Source organism: Lagopus leucura, unplaced genomic scaffold, assembly GCF_019238085.1.
Source record: "Lagopus leucura isolate 7727_CA_CO unplaced genomic scaffold, USGS_WTPT01 Super-Scaffold_73, whole genome shotgun sequence".
Classification (NCBI taxonomy): domain Eukaryota; kingdom Metazoa; phylum Chordata; class Aves; order Galliformes; family Phasianidae; genus Lagopus; species Lagopus leucura.
Window position 1 is genome coordinate 37,329,273 of NW_024962252.1, and position 13,573 is coordinate 37,342,845.

The window sequence follows — 13,573 nt, forward strand, 5'->3', positions numbered from 1 at the left end:
ATGAGCTTCTCCACTTGGTGCTGTGCGATGTCCTCAGAGAGGGCTGTGGTACCCACAGTGGCACAAGGCTACCACCAAGATTCAGCCACCATAGACACAGGCAGGAACAAACAACCTCAAACAGGGACAAGCAATCCATAGCTACCCTGGGTCTCACAGAGCTTAGTACAGCTTCTCCTCTGCCTGCTGCTAGCATGTTCTCCGTCTGCTGCCTTGGCTTGGATTTCTGATGAACGTATGCTATGAAATGACTTTTCCAGTAACATTTACACCATCAGAGGACCTACAGACCCATCCACTTCCCACTCCTTTAATGTTTTATGCTTGAAGGCAGGGTTTGAGTAGTGCATTAGTTTTCACTGCAGCCTGCTGAGAAAACCCACTCACTCATGCATGAAAATGTTGCTCTGCCACCAGTACATGAAGATGCCCAAGGCTGAAGACTGGGCTGGCTACAGCTTTGGTCAGAAAGAAGTGGTCACAACTGGGGAACTTCTCAATCATGTAAATGACGTGTGACCCCTCCTCTACCTTGCCTATCCTACTTTCAGATGTTCAATACTGTACATATCCAACAGATCACAGAATCTCGTGGTTTGTTTTAGTTGACATTGCACACTTGCTTCATGCTCCCATTTTATTAAATGTTGTATATACAGCATTCTGTGGAGAGCACAAACACGGTATTGGTTCAGTTGTTTCCTAGATGGGCTCTTCTCTTATGACTTTTGACTAACAGGCTTCTTTTTCAACTGCTTTCATTCTACATATCTTTTCCATTGCTGATTTTATAAATCCTTCTCCACATCTCCAACATCATGGTTCCAGGCCACCATTCCTGCTATGAGGGTTCACAGAATTGCTCTTCACCATCTCAGCTCTGTAGCTGTAGATCTGAAGCTGAGAAATTTAGTTAGGGATGTATTTCTTTCTAATTCTGTAGATATTAGTTTGCTTGCTTGTTTCTGCATGACAGATTTGAGTTGATTTAAAATTAGATTCCTAAATGTATTTCCTCATGTATTTTTCTTCTCTTTAGTCTTTTCCTCAGCAGAGGCCCAGTGATTTTGCTGTTGACGTTGTCTGGCAGAAAGGGAAGCTGAAGGTAATAAAGGAAGTTAAGACTCTTTCCGTGTTCTCAAAGGTTGTGAATGACTCAAATTGCAGCCTGACCTGAAATCCCTTTTAGGAACACTTCACTACATCACTGTAAGAGAAATGGCTATTCAGAAAAGGTCCAAGAAGACATAAATGCAAAGCAGTTCTTACCTTCTGGTAACTTTAACCTGTCTCTAGGAAATGTCTCTGCTTTTTCATACAGCCACGTGAAATCATCAGCAGATGTTTGCTGTCCAAGTGATCCACTAGGAGGTAGGTGTCCTTGTCTGGCTCTCCAGAAGGTAAGAAATGTTCCCTAGTGCACTACTTCCTCTCAACTGCATGAACATACTTTAGACTAAGCATTGCCATCTCTGCACAAATCTATTTCAAGGCACAGCCAGTGGATGGATTTTTTCAGTGAAACAGCAGCTTGTGTTGGCTTGTGGGTAGAAACAGCAGGAGATAAGAGGCATTTTCAAAGAACATAGCTTTTTTCTCCATCCTTGGAAGTGGTGCCTCATTCTTGAAGGTGATCAAGGCCAAGCTAGATGGGGCTTTGGGCAAACTGGTCCACTGGGACATGTCCCTGCCCACAGCAGGAGGCTGGCACTGAATGGTCTTTGAAGTCCCTTCCAGCCCAAACCATTCTATGATTCTGTGACCTCATGAGATGTCTTAAAGTTTAATGTTTTTATCTTCTGATGGATGATAGCTTTCCATTAAAAAAATAAAATCATCAAAGCAACTCTACAAAGTGTGGAATATGCCTGCAGTATGAATTATATCAAAGGAACCATTCAGCTTGAGCAAATTATTTGATCAGTCCATAAATTAAAAAAAAAAAAAACAGACAGACCCTCCCTATCCTTAATGTAAGTGTGTTTTTCATAACTTCAGTATGTTTTTCAGCTTCTGTGTATGGAGCAATTACAAGCACCTCTATGAAGAAATTAAGAGGCTTTGAACATATCGAATACATGTTTCTCTATTTCTTTCTCAGTTCCTTTCTTTTTGCTGGCAAGAACAGGTTTGCCAGTGCTCTTCCTCTATGTGCTGTGATTTAAGAGCACACTTCCATTTGGCTCAGGGTCATTTTGGATATTGACCTATTTGTAACTCAAAACATGCGTGGAAAGGAACATAAGCAGGAAATCTTCTGTTTTCATCTATGGAAAGAATTGATCTGAAGGTTTTGTATCCTTTTCCTTTGCCACCTTCACCGTGTGGTAGAACATACTCAGGATACTACTCTGTAGCACCTGTTCTTTCAATCTCAGCTTCAGGACCACCACCATCCTCCTTGCTGGCTGCGCGCTTATTGCCATGCAGCTAGTAAAACCCCTTGGGCTCACATTCTCCCTTCCTCCCTCCCTTCTTCTTCCTCTGTCTTACAGTAGCTTACTCCTGTTGGCATACCATTTTCCACAGACTCTATTTCAGATCTTTTTTTCAGTAACCTAAAGGGCTTTTTTGAGATTTGCTACTCACTTTCATGTGCTTAAAAGCTGTTGCTTGCAGCTCAGTTCTGACATAACATCCTTTATGTGAAGTGACACCAACATGAAGGGCTGCCTTTTGCTTCACTGCAAAGACTGCCGTGGAGCTTCTGCTTTGGAAAAAGATAGCAGAGGGAAAGTAGGAGAGTACATCTGTCTCTGGTTCATAGATAAAAATCATTTCTAGGGACACCAATCTCTAAGGCCAGGTCTTTACCACATTGAACGCTGTGGGAATATTGCTTTGAGTTCAGTGAGAATAATGTGAAGCCCTAAAATGTTAGCATGAAAAGCTTGTAAAACATCAGTAGAATTATGCAATACAGTGTGTGTGTTATTTTCCTCACATTGTCCAGCGGCACTGCTTTGAACAGCAGTGAGGTTATTGTTTAACCAGGGGCATCATTCTAGCAACACCGGAGATCTCATAAACTATTGATGTCTCTTGTCTTCTGTGAAATCTTTGATATTGCAAAGGTAAGAATAAGAGAAAGAATATATGTGAATCCCGTCTTCCATTCACTTACTGCTGCAGAAAACACAACCATTTTCCTAAGAAAGGTCTTTGTAAAAGAACTCTTTCCTGGCCAGAACCCAGGCTGTCTTGTAATTCCTTTCTGTGTACTCCTGTTGTCCACCTGGTTCCCACCTCAACATCTGAGAATAATGGCTTTGCAATGACTACCTCTGGACAGAGCAAGGTAGCCAGACAACAAAGCTGTCATTTCTAGGTATTGGCACAGAGCATGAAGAAAAGCAGTGTAGGAAACAAAAGGAAAAAAAAGCCATTGCCCAGAGCCTGAGCGTTATGTCTGCAGTTCACATGGGATTAAACAAATCCTGTATTGTTGCTTACAGACTGATGTGATGAGTAATCTTTTAAAGGTTCTGCTAATATTTTATTTTTGTACCAGTGGAGAGCGTGGATATTCAGTATCAGTGTTACTGAAGTGGGATTCCTGCCAAACACTGTGTGGTCCAGTGATAGCTCTGGGCTAGAGCTTGAGGATCTTCTCTCTGGTTCCTAGCTCTGATGCTGGCTTATTTGCAGGGATGGATAAAATCATTTTGCATCAGTTTTCACATTTGTAAATAGTGGTTTGGCTTATAGAAAAGAAGAATTCTTTGTAAGTGCTTTTGTCTTGTTACAAAGAGGCTGTAAGTGACCTAGAAAACAGATAAAGTCTCCTGGTATCCAATAGGATTATGATCTGTACACACTTACAAAGTAGCTATCTACAAGCTGTCTTTCATGCTGACGGTTTTTAGACAGCATCAAACCTGAATGCTGATCAAAATAAGCAGAATTTCATTGTGAAATAAATAGCATTTTACCACGCTTCTGGCCGCGTGGAAAGCCCAGCTCAACGGCCACTGTATTAAGACTCTGTGTGTGGCAGGGGATCAATGCAGGTACATACTGGCTGACCTGTTCTGCATGCTGTGGGGCACTGCTCAGGGATCTGCAAGGGCCAAGAGCTATGTGGTACATGTGGAACCAGACACAGGCCAAGTCCCACCTGCTATTTCTCTTGCAATTACCTCAATAGTTGTTCTGTGGTTCTGCTCATATTCTCACCCAGCTGCCCATGCAATTTTGGCATGTTGTTTAGGTGGTCTGTGACCAGAACCGAGTGAATGGAGTTGTTCTGCACCATCTAGTCAAAACAGGAGAGTGACACTGATATTTCCCTGATATCTTCTGGTTCTGGTGGGAATGGGATGCAATTTTTCTCCCTATTCTCCTTTTAGTATGGCTTCCTCTCATCTGCCTGGTGTTAATAATCCACATATTTCACTAACATGTTTCGTTCTTATATCCTAACTCCTCTCTGCTATTTTTACCTCCCCACCAAGTGGTGCCTCAGCTCCCCAAGAAAAAAGAGTTAAGCTTTGATAAAGCTGAAAACAAATGGAAACAACGGTCAGGGAGGTGGTGAGAGGGAAGCTCAGCTGCCCATGATACAACCAGCCCCTCCTGCCCTCATCAAGGAGTGTGCTGGAGGAGAAGGCAAATATTGGATGCACTGATATGGAGGGGCTGTCAGAATTGCAGGGCACAGAGGACAACAGTGTGGTTTCTGGCGCAGTTTCAGCTGGTTGGAACAGGGCATACAGCTACAGAAATAGGCAGTATTGCTGTTGACTTGTTGTTGACATTTAGATTGATGGGGAATCCAGGATGGATCTGCAAAAGAAATTTTTCTTTTCTTCCTCATCTGACCTGTAACTGTAACTGTAAAGGGACAGAATAATTTTTTGAGTTCAAAGAATCAAGGCTCAATCGTATCAGACATGAAATAACTTTCTGCTTAGGCAATAAAGAACTGTATTTTCTCTCAAAGCAGTGAGTTCTATAAACCATACATTGATCTGAGAAGAAAATTGTTAACTTTAAAAAATGAGGGTGTATATTTCTCTGAAATTGAGTTAGTTCTGTTATCACTGAGGGCCAGCCTGCTTGGATAAATTGGCTTCTAAGGACTTAGAAATCACAGTGAAGATAGTGTCTGGTTAATAGCTTAACACTTCATTTCAGGGAATAGAGGCATTGTTGACCTAGCCAGAACCAGGCAGAGGCTATTGTGGAAAATGTCAGCAAAACCCAGTATGAAATAGCCCAGGTAAAGTATGAATCATCAAGAACTAATGACAGAAATGACATTTTCTTTTTAAGATTACTCAATAGAAAAGCAAGGACTTGCATTTGGTTTACATTCTAAGTGGTTTGACTTACCTTTCACTTCCTTTGAGCTGAAAATGAGCCTGGTTTAGAGTGTTTGTCCTGTGACAGCTTATCCATCATCCATCATACACTGTGCACACAGGCAAAACCATTACCAGAGCATTCAATCCATCACAGACCTTGCACCCTTGCATTTTGGTCTGTAATTTATCCCAGAAATTGTGTGCACTTATGAAACATTTCCAGGCATATGACTGTATTTCTAGCTTTGATTCTCGGTGGCAACAGAGTGGCAAGGACCACCATTTTTCCCTAATGATTTTTAGAACCTTCTTTTTGATTGCTACATCTTTACTAAAATTTGTTGTTCAGGCTGAAATTTGTTATGGTAGAGCAGCAGCAAAAAATGTAGAGCTTTTTTTTTGCTTGTTTTGTTTTCTTTTTTTTTTTTTTTTCCAGTTCTTCCATGTGTATTGTTGTCTGCTACAATGAAGGCATGGTCCACCCTTCAGTATAATTGCAACCCTAACTAGGTAAGACACCATTTTTCTGTATCCCACTTGGGACAGGAGCCAGATGACTTGTCATTCCCTAGGACAGCTTTAGTTGATTTGGGCAATTTTTGCAACATTGCTGGGAAGAACTTTTTGTCTCAGAGAGTGGTCAGGCACTGGAATGGCTGCCCAGGGAGGTGGTGGAGTTGCCATCCCTGGCAGTGTTCAAGAGGCGTCTGGATGATGTGCTGTGTGATGTGGTTTAGTGCTGGTGGTGGCAGTGGTGATGAGGAGACGGTTGGACTAGATGATCTTATAGGTCATTTCCAACCTTGTGATTCTATGGTTCTATGAAGTAAAAAAAAAAAAAAAAAAAAGAGCATTTTAAGATCTCATGCTTGTCCTTCAGCTTTGATTAGGATCCCAAAAGCTTACTGTCGAGCTGCCTCCTCTGGGTTGTCTATCAGTGACAATACTGAAATACTTATGAACAAGTCGGACTGAGGCATCTCCCTCTTCCCACTGACACCAAGTGCTGGAAGTGACAGAGCTCAGCTATGTTCTTCAGTAGCAATATTTTTTTTTTAAATGAAAGGGAAGGAGAAAGAGAGAATGAGACCACACCAACTGACAGGCAATGGGAACACCTCAGATTGTGACTTCTGTCACCATTACACTCCTTAGGCCAACCTTACATCCCTTACTGTATGAACCTGAGAGAACATGCATTTTGGGTGGACTGTGCTTTACCACATTTAATTCCCATGTTTGTAATCTGCTATTTCCCCTGAGCTGAGGTGATCTGGAGCAAAGAACCAGATGGCAAACCATTATTTTCCTAAAGTAACATGCTCTATATCACAGTTACAGGAGCACTGCACTGCAGCCCTACTGTCAGCCCCTACTGGTGCTGCTGTGTCTGGGTTTAAATAAACTTTAAAAGCATCAGGATTTAGGACTTGGATTCTATAATCCTTATAGGTATCCAGTGAGGGGTATTTTATGGTTTATTACTTGATTTTTATTATCTACTCCAACCCCCCTGCTAAAGCCTAGAGTAGATTACACAGGAAAATGTCCAGGCAGGTTTTGAATATTTCCAGAGAATAAGACTCCACAACCTCTCTGGGCAACTGTGTCACTCTCATAGTAAATAATTTCTCCCTCATGTTCATAGGGAGCTTCCTGTGTTTCAGTTTATGACCATTGCCCCCTGTCCTGTCATTGGGCGCACGCTGAGAAGAGCCTGGCCACATCTGCTTCACATTTGTCCATTAGATATTAATTGATAAGATGCCCCTCAGCCTTCTCTTCTCTAGGCTGACCAGCCCCATGTCTCTCAGCCTCTCCTCGCAGGAGAGATGCTCCAGGCCCTTCATAATCTTTGTGGCCCTCCACTGGACTCCTTCTAAGAGACCCCCATCTTTCTTGAACTGCTAAGCCCAGAATTGGACTCAGTACTCCAGACACATCCTCACCAGGGCAGAGTAGGGGAGGAGGATCACCTCCCTTGACCTCCTGGCCACTCTTTTTAATGCTTCCCAGGATCCCATTGGCCTTGATGGCCACAAGGGCACACTGCTGGCTCATGGCCAACCTATCATCCACCAGTACACCCAGGTCCTTCTCCTCAGGGCTCCTTTCCAGCAGGTCAGCCCCTAACCTGTACCGATGCACGTGATCATTCCTGTGGATGGCAGTCCTGATGTGAGTGCATCATTTTCTCTGTCTGTTCCTTGAACCTTGTGGAAACAGAAGAAAACAATTTGACCATCTGGCCATCAGAACAAGTGCCCAGGCACCTAGCCACTGCATTTGGCTTGTGTGGGACTCCCTGCACACAGCATAAGTATTTCTGGAGACAACTTCCCAGACAGAGAGACAAGAACCCTACCACTGGCAGACCTCAGGGGTGTTCAACAGAATGTGTGATTTACACTAATTGCTTGAAGTGATAGAAGCACAAAAAACCTCAGCAGCTGTTTTTTGACTACAGGGAATACACAATATCAGAACTACTTTTTTTTTTTCTTTCACCTACACTGAAGTGAAAGACTGGAGCACAACAACCTGATTTCACTGGACTATGTGAGTGTGTTTAAAATCTGTTGCTTTAGGCTTGGACTTGCACTGAAAGCAGTTAGTAGGTGCCAGGCATCCCCACAGAGGGACAGGGCTTTCCAGAGGTCTGCCCAGTACAGTGTCAGAGCAAGCTGTGACAGATGGGCCTGCAACAATCTAAGGGAGAAGAACAGATCACCATATCAGCATTTAATAAGTTCATTCAGCATCTTTTGAACACTGCTACCCTATATTAGCACATGGATGATTTTTTCTATTTGTCTGCGGACCTGGAAATAACAACCTTTATTTAAGTGCTTATATTCAACCATATCAGATCTTCATATTCCAGCATTAAGGCTTTGAAAGGGATATTTAATATGAAATGAATATTTGCTAAGCCATCAGGTTCAAAAGCAGATTTTTGGAAATGGACATGACCTGCAAACAGCTTTACAACACTCAGCAGTTTTGCCTCTGCCCCGTATGGTGTCTCTTATTAATCAGAGAGAGGACCAGAGTGCATTTCTAAGCACCGAGCCACTCAGATCTTGCTGTTCCTTCCCAGCACAGCAATCTCTTTAAAATAATCACTTTGGTTCTTCTGTTCAGTGTCCCATCTCTGACCTTGCAAGAACCAACAAAACTTGTGGAACGATAAAATCATAAATAGTGTTCTAATAGTTACAGCTCAGCCTCTCTTTTGAATGCTGCTTATGCTAACAAAGTACTCCAAAATAAATGAAAGTCTATTTTTTTTTTGCTAAAAATAAAAGACCATGTAATTAAAGGCATTGCAGGTAGCATTGAATTATTGTTATACATAATTAAAATGCATTCTCAAATTCTTCAGCTTGGATTTTTGGTGACTCATCCAGTGCTTTTCTCCCTGTATCTGGATATTTTTGGTGCGTGGATTCATTCCAAGTATTAAATCTCAATTTAGACAGGATAAAAGAGATAACAGCACATTGGGAAAGTGACCAAACTAAAGCCAAATTTGTATCAGCTGCTTTGGTGAAAATGATCCCTTCTTTTCTGCCATAGCATCCTGTGTTCTGGCTGAGGCAAACTGAAAAGAGCTTCACCTGGGTTGGGGGCATTGCTGCAAGAGGCAACAAGCTCAGTCTAACTCCTCTGGAATTCTTTTTGGGAGAAAACTCCAAAGCCAGCATCCCCCATGGCCACCTCTGCTCCTTTGGTATGATACCTAACCAGAACTTCCCCTGGCACAGTTTGAGGCCATTCCCTCTCATCTTGCCACTGTTACTCAGGAGAAGAGGCTGACCGCCACCTCAACACAACCTCCTTTCAGGGAGCTTTATAAATTCAGGTAGTTGTATCCATAACTAGCTGCCAGGAAACAGTCCTTGCATTTGGAGAGGGACCCAAGGGGAAAAGCTCACATCCCCACGGGGAGCAAAAGGCTTCATCATTCCCAGTTGCTTTCCCGTTACCCTCTTCCCATGTTCAGCAGGTGCCCTTTCCTCTCACATCATTCAGCTGCTCACTTCCAGGATTTTTTTAAAGGTTTCTTCTGCTGCAAAAGACAGAAAGAAGAGGGAATTTGAGTGGTTAGAAATGGAGGCATGTAATGGGTAGTGTTGCTCATGAGAGCAGTACTGGGACCACCACTCTGATGACTGTCAGACATGTAGTGCAGGTGTGTCCCAGTGAAGAGAATTTAGATTGATTGCAATCCTTACTACATATAGGGAAAAAAATGTTTTAATCATTACAACTAATATAGAAAATACTGCTCTAATCTAGCAGTGCTACACAAAAGGAAGACCCTGTGGCTGATTTTGGGGTATGTCAGTGGTCACATTGGGTGTGAAGGGGGCACATGCATTCGCAGCAGTGCCTGTATGCTGGAGAGCTACTGGCATGCAGGATAAAACCCATTGAGCATTGTCACACCACGTTTAAAATATGTCAAAAGAGTGTCATTTTTTGGTGGCTACTATAAAGACAAAGGAGTTGTTTTCCCATATCTTAAATCCCACTGGGAATTCACAAGATGTGAATGATAAGCTAAGCTTGAATCTGAAGTTACCAAACAATTTGCTCAGAGTGATTTCTGAGTAAGCGATGCTACCCTTAATATCACTGAATAGATCCTTATGAGATATTTAAAGTTGAGTATTAGTGTTTTAACATGCAGATGGAGGATGGGCTCTAACTGAAGTTCATTTGGCTAACATGTAACGCAGGCTGGGACTGCCAGAAAGGCAATAAACAAGAAGTGGGTCCTGTGGAAACCCCTGATTTGTGATTGAGGAGTTTTTTTGATGAAACAAAGACTGTTAAAAAGACACTGACAATGAGATGAAGCAGACAAAACACTGAAGAGTGCAGTGCCTGGCACCCTGTTGCAGAGCAAGGGGATCTGAGTGCAGCTTTGCCTCTTACCTGACATGCCATGGAAGGGAAATGGAGGCTTTTTTTTGACAAAGCTTCCTGCTTCCCACTGCAATGCTGCCAAAGTGATGGGCCTCGATATTGTGGTGAATTTGTTGATTTATCAGCTTCTGGGTTTGCGTCTGTAAGGTGAAAATCAGGGTCTTGCAGTCACGATGAAATTCATACATATTATCATATTCTCACAGGGGTCTTCTTGAAGAGTTGGGCTTGTTCTTTTTCCCGTGTGTGTAAATACGGCCTAATAACATCATTAAATTAATTCTTGTTGCTATGGGAACACACCATTACACAGCAAGCGTATGCAACAGATGTAGACTGTAACACTTGCACGGAAGTACATTATCAAGCACACGTTTTCTTTTTCAAAGCAGACAGTGGAAAAAACTGACCTGAAGGCAGTGTACAGACTAACCAGCATTCACACCTGAGATGCGAGACCACCACCTTGCAGTCAGTCAGTCTTGCACTTCAAGGAGGTGAGGGGTAAGTGAACTGGGCAGTGGGAGCACGACACAAAGCTCATGACACAAAGACGCATCTCAGTAATGGGTTCATCTGTGTGGAGGAAAAAAAAACCAGCCCCAAACCCCCTGAGGATCAGAAGCTTGCAAGTTTGCCTATTGTCCCATAGAAATACTGCTGACGCACTCTGGAAACAGTTGGCACTGGTATTTTTCTGGTCTCTGCTCCCAAACCCATGTCCCCTGCCTAGGTGGAGAAAGGGCAACAAATTGCCTCCTCATTGGTGGGAGCCCTTTTGGAAGCAACATAGCCCAGAGAGTCAAATTGTGATGACTTAAGCACAGTGTTATTTGCAGGCAGCGAGATAATCAGCAAACAAGCAGTGATTAATTCACAAACCCCATAAAAGGCAGTAAAACTCCTAGTGTCAGCTACTCTCTGGTAGTGGTAGGGGACTGACAAAGGGAGGTGTTCCCAGCACATGAACCACATCTGCCCTGCAATCAGCTAGAAAGCCATGCCTCCACCACAAGGGACCACAGGTTAACACCATGTCATCTCAGAGGACACAATCTGCACTTAAATAATGATTCATGAGTAATAACAAAAAATGAAAATTAAGTCAGAGGTGTATCAGGGAAACATAATTCCTTAAGACACCGTTCTGGAGAAAGAAAAGCTACCTGCTGAAAGCAGCTGAAGCGGAAGAGTGAGGTCTGAAGACAACTGCCTTGATGCAGAAATGAAGCTATCTGAGTGTTTCGTGGCATTGGTGTCATTGCAGAACTGATGGGAAAGGTATGAAGTGACTCAGAATCATAGGATGGCTGAGGTTGGCAGGGACCCCTGGATCCATCTATTCAATCGCTGCCCAAGTAGCGACACCCAGAGCAGAGTGCCTAGACCCGCGTCCAGGTGGTTCTTCAAGAAACTCAAGAGCTGGAAAGACCCACCACTCCAGTGCACTCATCTAATTTTGTCCTACTCATTCCTCCACGCTGCCCAGAGCCTGGCTTATCATGTCTTTAAAATGACTGTTAATTTATATTTTAACAAAGCTTTTTTTTTTCCCCATAACATAGATAGAAAACGTGTCTACCTGTGACAAATCCACACTCCTCTAAGTTGCATCTTCCATAAAACAGCTTCCTTCTTTAGGCTGAGATTCTACAATTTGCTCCCAAATGGCACACTTGGCCTTTAATTGTAATTGAAATGCATTTTATCAGCTCGCAATCTTTCAACCAGATGATCCCACTTCTCCTAGAACAGTACTTTGTTTTTCTGCTCATTACAGATTTACTAATCTTCATGCTGCCTCTGAACAGTTGTGGGTTTGTTGGTTTTTTTTTTTGTTTTTTTTTCTTATCATTTTTCTGGGTTGTTGATAGTAAATGATTCAAAACAAGAAAAAATTATTAGGAGACATCAGTGACAGCAAGAGCCATTGACTTTCCCCCTCCTTGTCCCTGCACTCCTTGTTGCCATCTGACTGCAAGTCTGTTTATCAGCCCTCCACTGCATGCCCAGTTAACAGTGCATTACACAAATATTTAAACAGCACGTCACACAGTTTGAAGTCAAATGCTTTGGAGAAATGTGTTTTTCTACACCGGGATGCTCATCCATCTCGTCTCATTTAAGAAAAAAAAAAAAAAAAAAAGGAAAAATGCATGTTTTTTTGTAATGTGATTTACCTTCTACCCACATCAGCTAGGTTTTCAGCATGTCGCACCCAGTGGAGAGAGCTAATTTTGCATCTTTGTAGAGTCATTGAATGGCTTATGCTGGAGGGGACCCTAAAGATCACCTAGTTCAACCCCTCTTGCCCCCCAGCCATGGACAAAGTTACCAGCTGTCACCAGCCACCAGTACAGGGTGCACAGGATTCCATCCTACCTGTCCATAGAATTATGGAATCTTCCTTTTACCAGGATAGCATCTCTCCAGTAAAGTGTACTGTGCGGCGTTTGAGGGTTTATTTCGAGTTTTTTACAATATCTGTAAAGCTGAATCCTCAATGGCAACCACAGAGTGAATTTGAATGATGTCCAGGTGGCATCAGCATTTTTACCAGTACATTTATATTCCTGGTCACTACTTTAGCCTTTGGAAAACTGGCCATAAAATAGCCAGCCCTAAATATATATCTGCCTGGTTGGTTTTGCATTCTGTTTGCACAACATAAATGTCAACAGAGCCTGACCAGGGATACCTAGGCAACAGCTAATTTTTAGGTCAGTGATTAACTCTTCTTTGTCACAATGTAATTTACCATCAAATTATCTCTTGCTGAATATAGCACTTTCTGGATTAAAAAAAAAAAAAAATAAAAAGGGACCTGTTATTTTTAGATACTCAGTCAGTTCACTGGATGCAAGTGAAGCTTGCTGTATTTTCACCTGCTGCAGGGATCTTGGCAATGGGAATGGTGCTGTGGAGACTGCCCCTTTTGCAGGGGTTCAGTTCCCAAGAAGTTGTACCAGAAGAGCAGTTCAGCTGCCTCCTGCCACACTGCTATCTTTGTGACAATAGCAGGAAGCAATTGATGTGTAATTTATATGGCACATATTCACACTTCCTTGATTAGATTAAAACTAGATGCTACCAATTAGTACACGCATGAACAGCTCATAAAATACTGACACTCACCTTACCTTGTACCTCTTCACTGCTGCTTCAGAAAACTTTGCTGCTTTCTGATCTCCAAACTGTCATTTCTGTTAATGACTCAAAACATATTTTCATTTTTAAGCTTCTGTATTCCAGCATGGTGTTTCAAATTTGTTTTGCCAACATATTGAGACTTTTGGATAAACTAGTGAAAACCAACCTCTAATGCATATGGG